The sequence below is a fragment of the Montipora capricornis genome, chromosome 8 (assembly GCF_036669925.1).
Source record: "Montipora capricornis isolate CH-2021 chromosome 8, ASM3666992v2, whole genome shotgun sequence".
Taxonomy (NCBI): Eukaryota; Metazoa; Cnidaria; class Anthozoa; order Scleractinia; family Acroporidae; genus Montipora; species Montipora capricornis.
This window is the reverse complement of record NC_090890.1, coordinates 1,025,716-1,038,215: the sequence shown is the minus strand read 5'-3', so window position 1 is coordinate 1,038,215 and position 12,500 is coordinate 1,025,716. Positions and strand designations below refer to the sequence as shown.

General features: G+C 39.6%; 1 protein-coding gene across 2 annotated transcripts in view; it reads left to right on the top strand.

The window, feature by feature from the left end:
* The first annotated feature begins 2,800 nt into the window (after positions 1-2,800).
* The window catches only part of LOC138014611 (uncharacterized), a 22,879-nt gene continuing 13,179 nt past the window's right edge, over positions 2,801-12,500 (top strand). Inside the window, exon 1 of one of the 2 annotated variants that reach the window (XM_068861739.1) lies at positions 2,801-3,025. The gene's annotated coding sequence lies outside the window, so the exon portion shown is untranslated. Of the gene's footprint in view, positions 3,026-4,084; positions 4,373-12,500 lie in introns of those variants that run through there. The other variant, XM_068861738.1, reaches the window with a different exon arrangement.

Genomic DNA, 12,500 nt, shown 5'->3' with positions numbered 1-12,500 from the left:
GTTCATTAATATTATTAGTTATTAATGCAGGCTTCTCGAGAATTACGATTTTGTGCGATTTAACCGAACGGTACTTTACGATTACACACACAAAATAACCACCTCAGAGGTAATTCACCTGCAGCCTGTCACACAATGGCGTGACAAACTTATACCAAACATTCAACGCTTCAAGTGAGGCCACTAGATGAAGCAAACAATGAAAGTGTGGTATTGCTTTTGTTCTAAAGGTACTTGAAGTGATTAACTCCCACCTGCAGATTTGTGCTGGAAGCATTAGCCACCGCAGAAACGACGGTGTTTCCTTGAGAGCGAGAGCTATTTTCATTCGGTGAAACCTACAACAGCGGGGAATCGAATGATAAAAGCGCAGCAATCAGAGGTCAAATATTAAAATCCGATAGCCACGTTGTGACTTACCCGATTACTTGTCTGAGGCAAGGCACTTTCCAAGGCATCACTGACGGCGCGAGAGACAGCTTCTGATATAGCACGAGACAATCTATCTCAGTCCGCCATAATGTCAATCTCTTTGAAACAATGTTACATGGTTTCCGCGAGGTGGAGCGCATTATTATAAACAATGATTTTACATGCGGCAAGAGCCAATTTTATCATTTACAAATAATGGTTGAAATTCATTTTTTTATAAATAATGACTTTGCTCCCAGGGTTGAAAGTTATTATTTATAAATAATGACTTTGGGGCCAGACACGAAAGTCATTATTTATAAATAATGACTTTGTTCCCAGACGCGAAAGTCATTATTTATAAATAATGGATTTACACGCGAGGTGGAGTTTATTGTTTATAAATAATAAATTTACAACTGGTTTGTCTAACTTTATGATATGTAAATAAATATTTTAGAGACAGACTGATTTATAAATAATTGAAGTTGTGTAATTCATTATTTATATATGATTCATTTCGCGATTAAAATTATTTATAAATCAGGATGTGCCTAAGACAATTATTTACATATCATGCGACAAGTTTTGAGTCTTATTTATAAATAAATTTTCTGGCAGTTTAAATTGTTTCTAAATAAGAAAAAATGTCACAAATTTGTTCTAAATAATTTGTTTTACAAACGGCGCCCCATAGTACCTTGCCTCAGACAAGTAATCGGGTAAGTCACAACGTGGCTATCGGATTTTAATATTTTACCTCTGATTGCTGCGCTTTTATCAGGCGATTCCCCGCTTTTGTAGGTTTCACCAAATGAAAATAGCTCTTGCTCTCAAGCAAACACCGTCATTTCTGCGGTGGCTAATGCTTCCAGCACAAATCTGCAGGTGGGAGTTAATCACTGCAAGTACCTTTAGAACAAAAGCAATACCACACTTTCATTGTTTGCTTCATCTAGTGGCCTCACTTGAAGCGTTGAATGTTTGGTATAAGTTTGTCATGCCATTGCGTGACAAGCTGCGGGTGAAGTTTGTTTGTTTCGGGCATTAATTGCCCCCCTCCCCCCTCCCCCCCACTAAGGTGAAACTGTGAATGACTTTTTAAATCCTGTATAACTTTCTTTTCTTTAGGTCCGAAGGGAGGCCAATGAAAAGAATTGCCAAGGAGCAACTGGAGGCTTTCTTAAAACTCAAGATTGCTATGACCAATGTATTTCATGTTTCCAGACAACCAGAGATTTTCCCCCTTAAGTGGTCCTGAGATACGCCAGGCTGTTGAAGTGATTGCAAGCAACCACCCGAATGTTGGAGAAGTAATGCTCATGGGTCATTGTGTTCAAGAGTCAGGGACGCTATTTACAATACCAACACAGCTGGCCCTTTATAACACCTTGATCTCGTTATTTAACACAAATGAAACGGCTTTACAAGGGAGGCAGAGGGGGGGGGGGGGAGGGGGTGGGGCAACTAATGCCCGAAACAAACAAACTTCACCTGCAGCCTGTCACGCAGTGGCGTGACAAACTTATACCAAACATTCAACGCTTCAAGTGAGGCCACTAGATGAAGCAAACAATGAAAGTGTGGTATTGCTTTTGTTCTAAAGGTACTTGCAGTGATTAACTCCCACCTGCAGATTTGTGCTGGAAGCATTAGCCACCGCAGAAATGACGGTGTTTGCTTGAGAGCAAGAGCTATTTTCATTTGGTGAAACCTACAAAAGCGGGGAATCGAATGATAAAAGCGCAACAATCAGAGGTCAAAATAATATTAAAATCCGATAGCCACGTTGTGACTTACCCGATTACTTGTCTGAGGCAAGGCACTTTCCAAGGTATCACTGACGGCGTGAGAGACGGCTTCTGATAAAGCACGAGACAATCTTTCTCGGTCCGCCATAATGTCAATCTCTTTGAAACGTTACATGGTTTCCGCGAGGTGGAGCGCATTCTTATAAACAATGATTTTACATGCGGCAAGAGCCAATTTTATCATTTACAAATAATGGTTGAAATTCATTATTTATAAATAATGACTTTGCTCCCAGGGTTGAAAGTTATTATTTATAAATAATGACTTTGTTCCCAGACGCGAAAGTCATTATTTATAAATAATGAATTTACACGCGAGGTGGAGTTTATTGTTTATAAATAATAAATTTACAACTGGTTTGTCTAACTTTATGATATGTAAATAAATATTTTAGAGGCAGACTGATTTATAAATAATTCAAGTTGTGTAATTCATTATTTATATATAATTCATTTCGCAATTAAAACTATTTATAAATCAGGATGTACCTAAAATAATTATTTACATATCATGCGACAAGTTTTGCGTCTTATTTATAAATAAATTTTCTGGCAGTTTTAATTATTTCTAAATAAGAAAAAATGTCACAAATTTGTTCTAAATAATTTTTTTTCACAAACGGCGCCCCATAGTTGGTGGTGCTAAGTCAGACGATCTAAAAGCCGAAGGTTATGTTCCATCGATATTTAGTCACAGCCATAGTGTTTCCAATACTCCACGAAGGAGCAGAAACAGCCTGAAGAGCGATACTGCAGAAATAATTATCCCCAAATACAAGCCAAAGCGAAGGAAGTTAGCACAGGTGAGTAAAACAGTGAAATGTCGATCAGGGGCCGGTTCCTGAAGGGTGTAATAACTCTATTCCAGGGATAAATAAGCCTTATTCCAGCAATACCTTTATCCACGGAATAAATTCTGCAGATTTATCCCTGGAATAACTGTTATATCTGCTATAATTTATTCCTCCTTCCAGGAACCGGTCCCTGGTTATTCAAATTATTTGCTACCTGTGTGGCAGTTTTACATGTTACACTTGTAGTAGTTTACAATCACATGCACAATCTCGTACCCAGAGTCCTCGGGCTTTTTGGCCAGTGGGTGAGCGCCCGGAGAGACTCTGGGATAATCGATATTACGTATGCTTGACTTTAACCGGAAACAGAAAAGAGAAAACCGTAAACAGTAGAAATGGCGGGTTGAGAAGAATTCGAGAAACAAGAATTTTAGCCTTACACACAAAGAAACTGGAGAAATGATCATTGGCTTGCTGTAAGAGTAAGTGAAGATGAAACCTATGACGCTTTCGGTAAGTGTATTATTAGTGTTTCAGCGTACATTCCATCGTTCAGAATGCCATCGTGCAAGCAACACGATCGACAAATTTTTGTGGAAACGACACAAATGTCCTCCTCTACTACGATTTTATGTTTCCGTAATTCTGAATGGCAGGAGCCCATGTTCGACAAGACCTTATTCCACGGATTTCTCCTCAAAGAGACTGATATAATATTTTCCCACGGTACTTTTGCAACAGCAACAGTAATCACTTTTTAGCAGCGTGGGAAAATTCCCGTACGGTATAAGACATAATTCAAACCTCGAGGTTTTTTATTTTCGTGATTTTTATATTTCTGCGGTAGGAAAAACAAACAGCAGTGAAACTAGTTTTAGATTTTGAATCTCCCTCCAAATTCTGGGGTTTCCGAATTATTTACCGACGTCCTGTCGGACTGCCATTGTTATGCAAGCGACCAATCAAAAAGATAGTTCAAGTTCATTATCCCAGAGTCTTTCCGGGCGCTCAGCCGCTGACCAAGAAGCCCAAAGACTCTGGGTACGAGATTGCATCAGGCATGCACCCACCCCCTTCGATAACAAAGGAGACTTTTGTCTGATTGGTCACGAAATAACAAACAAAATGGCGGCCAAAGATGTCTTGTTCGATCGATTACTTGCTCCAGGGATTTTTATAGCAGCGGCGACGTGTACACCTTTTCTTCTTTCGGAATAGTGGTATTTCAGTGGTAGAAGCTGATTTCTTTTAAGTCTTTGACGTTAGCGTGATCGAGTTTTCGTCTGTGCCTTGAATGTTGTCATAGAGCGATTGAGGTGGTTGTTCAGCTGAGGCCATCCTGTCAAGTCTGCTAAGGTAAGATTCGCTATTCCTTTGGTTTTGTATATAATCTCAAGCCAACATAAGGTAGCTAGCGCAGCCTAGTAAATGTATTTTATCTTCCTTTTTGTCCAGAGAAATCTTATATCAAATGCCAGCGTTATTAACGTCTTCTTCTTTACCGGTTCCTAAATTTTAACTACTAGTTACAATTAGCAACGTGTGTGGAGGATATACTTAGTCGCCATGGATTGAAATCGGAGGGTAGATAATAAGGATACTGTAGTAACCTGTAGGTAGTTGATGAATGTGCAAGCTATTGTTATTTCCTGTTTTTCTGAGCCTTTTGAATTCGCTGGGTTTTCAGGAAAAATTATGTATTTTTTGTGCTCATGGCTGGAGAAAAATGTAGTAAGCTTGTACTTCATGTTGATTTAAAAACAATAATTTTGAACCTCTTAGTGATGATTTCAATAAGGCATTTTCATTACTTTTCCTATTCACGTGCAAATGCTGCAATTTTATTCGTACTTTTACAATGTAGTTAATAAAAAACCCGACTTTCTCATTTTCCGACCATTTTACCCACTTGACACCCTGTAAATAGCAATTTTTTTTTAAATGCAACGCTATGCAGCAATTGCCAAAACTCTGTAGGGAAGATATTGTTTACCTATTTTCATTTATGTGCAAACCAGAGGCTCACTGGCTGTTGAAACAAAGGGTCTTTTGTTCCTGTGGTTGGCACAGCAATGCTTGTCAACAGATATCTTCCCTATATATAGATGAACTTCTAACTCACATTGGCTCTGAACTACCAAGATTTATTGACTTTAAATTTAACAAAAACTAAATATCTTATCTTCAATTTATCTTAAAATATTTCAATGTACTTCCTTCATGAACTTTAGTTGGTCAATGCCTTGAACAAGTTTCAATCTTTAAATACTTGGGTATGATATCCGTATTGGCCATCACCTTTCCTGGCATGATCATATTCATTATATTTGTAACAAAGTTAGTAAATGTCTTAACATCATCATTAAGGTTAAGCATTGTCAGCAAACATTGTCTAATCAGTATCTGTCATTCGCTTATTCAACCATAGTTACTGTATGGCTGCATATTGTGGGATATTAATTATGAAAACCCATTGTCACAGCTTATAAAATTTCAAAAAAAGTTATTAGAATCATCAGTGCCTACCCCCATTATGTTTCCTTAGGTCTATTGAAATTTCATGATATTGCTATGGCCATAAACCATGTACCGTATTTACCCGTGTATAAGTCGACCTTTTATGGCCTCAAAAGAAGCTCCAAAAACCGCCCTCGACTTATACACGGGTCAAAAATTTGCAACCAAGTTCCAGCTAAATAATTTATTCAAAATTAACATCATAATGTGGTCTTTGGGCCGGGGGGTCTAAAACACAGGTCACATTCCACAGGTCACTCATTGCAGGTCATTGTTTCATATTTTGAAAAGTAACCAAAACCCTCAATTTGGCTAACCCTAGGCCTAAGGTTGGTTTTTAGGCCTAGGGTTAGCCAAATTCAGGGTTTTGGGTTACTTTCAAGTAGGTAAAACAATGACCTGCAACGAGTGACCTGTGGAATGTGACCTGTGTTTTAGACCCGCCGTCTTTGGGCATAACGAACGCAGTGGACGAAAGACTTCAAAATGAATGTGAAAGCAATTCCAGTTGAAATGAAAAAGGATTTGTTTTACTTTAAATGTTGAAGATACATGTACTCACAAGCACAAATATGAAATAGACACTGGAAATTTTCGTTTTCCAAAGGCGGAAAGCTCTAAAAAACATTCTTGTTTCTTCAAATAAAACGCGATCCTTCAACGGCTTAGTAACCTGGCGCAATACCTCGTGTTTGCGTGCAAGCATGATCGTCACTCGTGTTGCCTGAAAATGCTGGTTGGTAATGATTGTTTTTTATTCTTTATACAAACCTGGATGATTTAAATGCTTTTGCAAACTTTGTATTGTTTGGTTTATGAGTTTTGTTTCGTTTGCCATGTGAGAAATTATAAGTCAAGCACCAATGAACCTTGCACATTTCGCATCGTTTTTGAAGTTATTTTCAAAGATTGACTCCTGCTTCTGTGATGTTGTGCTTATCCTCTAAAGCCCTTTATCCTTGAACAACGAAACAGGTTAGATTGAAGTTTACACGTTCGATTTTCTGAGAACTTTTTCGAAATTCAAGGACAAAATGCCCGCACATACAACAACCACTGAACCACAAAACTGTTAAGCGCTTAAGGCCCTTAATTTTTTGTGAATCCACAGTTCCAGAAATCGAAGAATGCAAGATTAGTATCCCATGAACATTTAGCAAAGAAATTAAGAAATTTCTTTTTTTGCCATCAAAAATGGGGGGTCGACTTATACACGGGTAAATACGGAAATTTTTTTCCATATTACTGGTTTTGGAGCAACATAATCGTTCAACTCAGGATGCATCTTTACAGCATTTATTTCTTCATGCTATAAGCAATACATGTACAAGAAAATTCTGCCTATCCGTTATTGGAAAATACTATTGCAATGACCGTCCTCTTCAAAATCGAAACAGCACATCTAAAATCCAATTTGAAAAAGCAGTTTTTGAACACTATTTTGCTAAGTACTGATTTTCTTACTTGGTGGTATGTACTCCAGTATTGCTTGTTTATAAATCTAAATATTGCAATTGAATGGGCCATGGATATCCTATTCTGTACATTGAGTACTATTTGAATTTAGGAATATAATCTAATCTTATTATTCTTTGTCTGAGATATTTGTTAATTTGATGTATTCACATTATGGATTACATACCTGTTTATGTCATTTTGAAATGATTTTTATTAAGCATTTCACACAATTTTTACCAGGTAAAATGACTTTCAAAAATCAATTTGTACTTTCTTGAAAATTTGGTTTTTTTAATAAGATGACAAAATTTGAATACACTTCCTTTAATGTTTTTATAATAATAGTATATAAATTATGCATGTCCAACCCTTATAAATTTTGTAAATGGAAAGAGGTAAAGTGCATAGTGGTAATTATTGTTACAGCTCTTTTTCAGAGTTAGTTAATAACTTGAAAACATTCACAACTAATTGTTTAGGGGATTTTTTGGGGGGGTGGGGCGAGAGAGGGGCACTTTGTAACCTTTAATACCCAAATAAATGAATAATTACTGGGTTGCCGTATGGCAATCCCAGTCGGAAAGTGGATGGCATTTTGTTCGGTGTTAATTTTTTTTCTTCCGTGTCGGTTTAAGTCTTGCCTGTCACTTCCCTGCTAAGTGGTGTCTTTGTGCATAGAGCCTTCTGCTCGTATTTTCTTAGGATAGAGAGGGTAGTGGAAATGCGTAGATTTCTCTGGTGGACACAGTAGAATGATAAACTTAACCTGCAATGGCGTCGAAAATCATGTAACGCGAATGGCGTTTTAGTGGATCTTTAAACAAAATATACCCTTATGGAGCTCAATAATGGAAAGTCAGTTGGATAAACTAGGCAGGCGCTGAAAACAAATACCTGGAATCGTAAAAGCGACGAGTAATGGACTTCGACAACAATCTATCGCCGGTCGAGCCGAAATCAAAGTGAGCTGATAATTTCCAATATTGTATCACGAGTGTAGTTTTATGTACAACACTGAAACAAAATGGGAAAGTATCTGGTAACTTATGGGTTCAACAAAGTCAGGTAGAAAAAATACTTGGAAATGTGACAGTCAAGAATTATTTGAAAGAAAGCTTGTAGACTATTTTGTGCATCATCAAGGAAAATGTTCTTCAGGAAAGGGTTTGAACCTGAAGTACATGGTAATTTGACACGATTGAGTTTCTTGTCTTCATGCACGCAATGAAATAGGAAGAGGTTTTCGCCTCTAAGAGCATATATGTTTTTTGTTTCAATCAATTTTTCGCTTGAAAAGGATTCTGTGGTATTTTCTGCCTTTGTGAATTATAATATCATGTTGTGTATTGAATTTTCGAGCTTAAGGTTGAAGTGTGATATGGGAGATTTTTTTATTATTGCTCTGTAAGCAGGAAGGGCCGGGTTCACGAAAATGAACAGGTCTGTCACCAGGAAGCGTGCTTGAGTTTCAACAAATGGGCCCCAAAATCAGTGAAAAATTGTGACGCCAATGAAAAATAAAGTAGCTGCTATTTCCAAAATGATGGAATTACCTGCTGATAAATAACGTCGTACGCGTCTTGGAGGGTAAATTTTGACTTTGCATAAACAAATGGTCAACCTCAAGTGTTGGACGATTGTGATCTTTGTTTTGACTTCGCTCATTTTATTTTCAAACTTTATAACACTTGACAGAAAAAGAAACTTACAAAAACCGGTATCTTGCCGTCATTTGACACAGATGCTTCACTGTTTGGCGAGTAAACATGCCGCAGTAACTTAATCACGGCGCCCGCTGAATTCCGGCGATGTCACTTTCGATTTTGCGATTTATTTGTGCAGCCAAACGTAGAATAACAAAATTGAACGTAGCAAAAATGTCCCAAAATGTTTGTCGCTGATCGTATCTTTTTATATTCTATATTCACGGTTCAAAATTAATGTTGTTTTCATGTCGTAAATATTTTATTCTCAATCGACCGTCCCGGAAACTTCCTTCTGCTCTTTCTAAAAACTGTATATCAATAGTTATTTACTTTTGCATCAATATTTGTTTTGCATTTGTTCGCATTTGTTAGCGTTAATAGTATTTTCGATCCGATGCTTCTGTTTCATGAAGGGGTATTTTATTTAGGTCAGATACTAACCCCGCCGGATAGAGGAATTAACTTCGGTGAACTTAAGTATTACAAAGCTGTCAGATGCTCAGAGGGCATGCTTAAACTTGTGGCGAAAAGAAGTTGTGAGGGAACTTGAAAATAATTAACATGTCAGCCCAGAAGCCAATGTGTTGTGTCTCACGACAGAGAATGGACTCGTTCTCTAACGCAACAGTCGAATAGTTTTATTAAAGATGGCGATCTCTAAAACACTACTGAAAAGCACATGGCATGCGTGCTCATGTGAACTGGTAACACCATAGGCAGCCCAAGTTCGCGTCACTAGAGTATGAGTGCAAAGCGGTGTTGCGTTACAGGCAGCCGTTGAGAATTTAAACGTGTTAAAAGACTTTGTATGGGAAATAAAATACCGTCGATTATGAAGCCTAAAAAACCCTCCATTTAACGTTCATTCAATAAAAGGAATGAAAATGACTCACCTCTGGTGTATTCTTGTGTTTTTTGGAGCTTATTTTACCGTTTCGGGAATTCCGTGTTTCCAATGTTTTAAGACGAAGTCAAGGCTGCACACTACGATTTCGACCGTTGTCAGCACAGAGGCGGTTTGCGACTCGAAAGTCCATCCCAGCCGCGATTTTTTTACGCAAAGCTAAAGCCACATAATTTGCGAACCTCCGTGAATGTTTCGTCGTCAAAGATCCCCACGCACTTGGCTGGAAATGAGCATTTTCTGCTTCGATTCCACGACAGCTGATGAAGTTAACGGCTGGTGATTATTTGAAATGACCCGGATCTTAGGTCCGAGGTCAAATTAACTCCACTTGATGAGGTACAGTCATTTCACGTACAACACTTACCCCATCCCCACAGCGCCGCTTCTCGAACAGCTCCAGCTTATGTGACATAGCATCCCTCCCCCCAATTACAGACACGCGTGTTCAAAAAACAAGCAAAGTCAGTTATAAGTTCAGTCTTTCAGGTGGTTGTTGCATGTGGTGTTGTTCTATAGGCTAGTAAGAAGTTCGCCAGTTTCCAGGAGAGTGGATTCCTTTCAGTCGCTGCTGCCCGCAGAGCTTGTTTGAACGTTTGTACGAACCGCTCGGCCAAACCATTCGTAGCCGGGTGGTACGGCATTGACCGTATGTGTTTGATGTCATTGTTTCTCATGAAGGATCTAAATTCTTCGGCTACGAATTGGGGCTCATTGTCGCTGACTAATTGTTCTGGTAAGCCGTGGGTAGTAAAAAGCTTTCTCAATTCTTCAACTGTTTTCGTGGCCGTTGTCGAATTCATCTTTACCACTTCTGGCCATTTAGAGTGCGCATCCACAACAACAAGAAACATTTCCCCTAAAAATGGTCCAGCGAAATCAACGTGTATCCGTTGCCAGGGACGAGCTGGCCTTTCTCACGAATGCAATGGTGCGGTTTCCGGGTTTTTCTGAGTGAGTTGACAGCCCGTGCATTCTTTTGTCATCTGTTTAATTGCTTTATCCATCCCCGGCCACCACACATAGCTTCTGGCCAAGGCTTTCATCTTGACAACACCAAGGTGACCACTATGGAGTTCATTCAATACTTGTATCTGGTACTTTGATGGGATCATCACGCGTGTTCCCCACATCAGGCAGCTGTAAGTTCATCTTTTCTTCTGTAATATGGTTCCAGCTCTTCCTCACACTTTGTTGGCTACCCTTGCTTTGTGTGTTCTAACACACGCGATAAAACAGGATCCCTTTGGGTTTGCCTGGCGGATCATACCCACACTGATTGGAAGTATGTCTATCTGAGACATTTGGAAAACGTCCACGGCGTCTACCGTCCACTGTCCCTTGTTACAGTTAGGCGTGATAGCCCGTCAGCATTTCCGTGCTGGGTGGTGTTCTTGTATTCAATGCTGTAGTTAAACCCTGCAAGGAAGAGCGCATAACGCTGCAGGCGAGCAACTGTCATTGCTGGTATCCCTTTCTTTGGGTGAAAAATTGAAGTCAGAGGTTCATGGTCCGTTACAAATGTGAAATGGCGACCAAAGAGGTAGAGGTGAAACTTCTTAACTCCCCACACTAGTGCCAATGCTTCCTTATCAATCTGAGAATAGTTCTTCTCTGTCTTACTGAGGGTGCGTGATGCAAACGCGATGGTTCTCTCCGAGCCGTTATCCATAATGTGTGACAAGCCGGCTCCAATGCCAACTGGTGATGCGTCACAGGCTAGTCTTAATGGTCGTCCGGGATCATAGTGGGTGAGGACCATGTCTGACGCCATGAGCTCCTTCACTTTTATGAAAGCTTCCTCACATTCTGCGGTCCACTTCCATTGTTTACCTTGTTCTAAGAACTGATTCAGGGGGTTTAAGGTGGTGGCTAGGTTGAGCAGGAACTTGTGGTAGTAGTTCACTAGTCCCAAAAATGAACGAACTTGTTGGACATTCTCTGGCTTTGGGGCTTTGACAACTGCATCAACTTTCTCTTGTGTTTTGTGTAATCCATCCTTGTCTACTTCATTGCCACAGTAGGTTACTTTCTTTTGGAAGAACTAGCACTTCTCCCGGTTTGCTCGTAGGCCATGTTCTTGCAACCTCTTTAGAAGTTCTTCCAGGTGGTCAAGGTGTTCTTGGTCGTTCTTGCCTGTAATGATGGTGTCGTCTAGAATGCGACTTGTACCTCCCACTCCGTCTAAGACTAGATCTATTGATCTTTGCCAAATGGCTGGGGCTGAGGTTATTCCGAATACAAGGCGGTTATATCGGTATAACCCTTGATGAGTGTTGATCGTCAAATACTCTTGTGAGTTTTCATCTAACTCCATCTGGTGATAGGCCTGTTTAAGATCAATTTTATTAAATGACTGTCCTCCCGAAAGCTTTGCGAAAATGTCATCAATGCGGGGAAGTGGGTATTCTTCCACCTACGGCTGAGGGTTTACTGTGTTCTTGTAGTCGCCACAGATTCGTACGGTACCGTTTGGTTTGACTACTGGTACAACAGGGGTCGCCCAGTCGCTGAATTGGACTTTATGTATTATACCTTCTCTTTCCAGACGCTTCAGCTCTACTTCTACCTTTGGTTTAACGGCATAGGGCACGGGTCTTGCTTTGCGAAACTTAGGTTGGTTACCTTCCTTTAAGGTGAGTTTTGCTTTCGTCGACTTGAGCGTGCCAACTCCATCTTGGAATACTTCACTGTAATCTTCAAGGAGCCTCTCTAATCTTTTCTGAGTTTCCTGTGTCGGCTGTATGTGTGCAATGGAATAGATGAGCTTCCAGTCAAGTTGGATTTGATGCAGCCAATCTCTCCCAAACAGAGCGGGACCGTGCGTGTCTACGACATATAATGTCAAGTCCTTGACTTGGTTGTTGTGTTCCACGCGAACATCAAGTTTGCCCTCGGG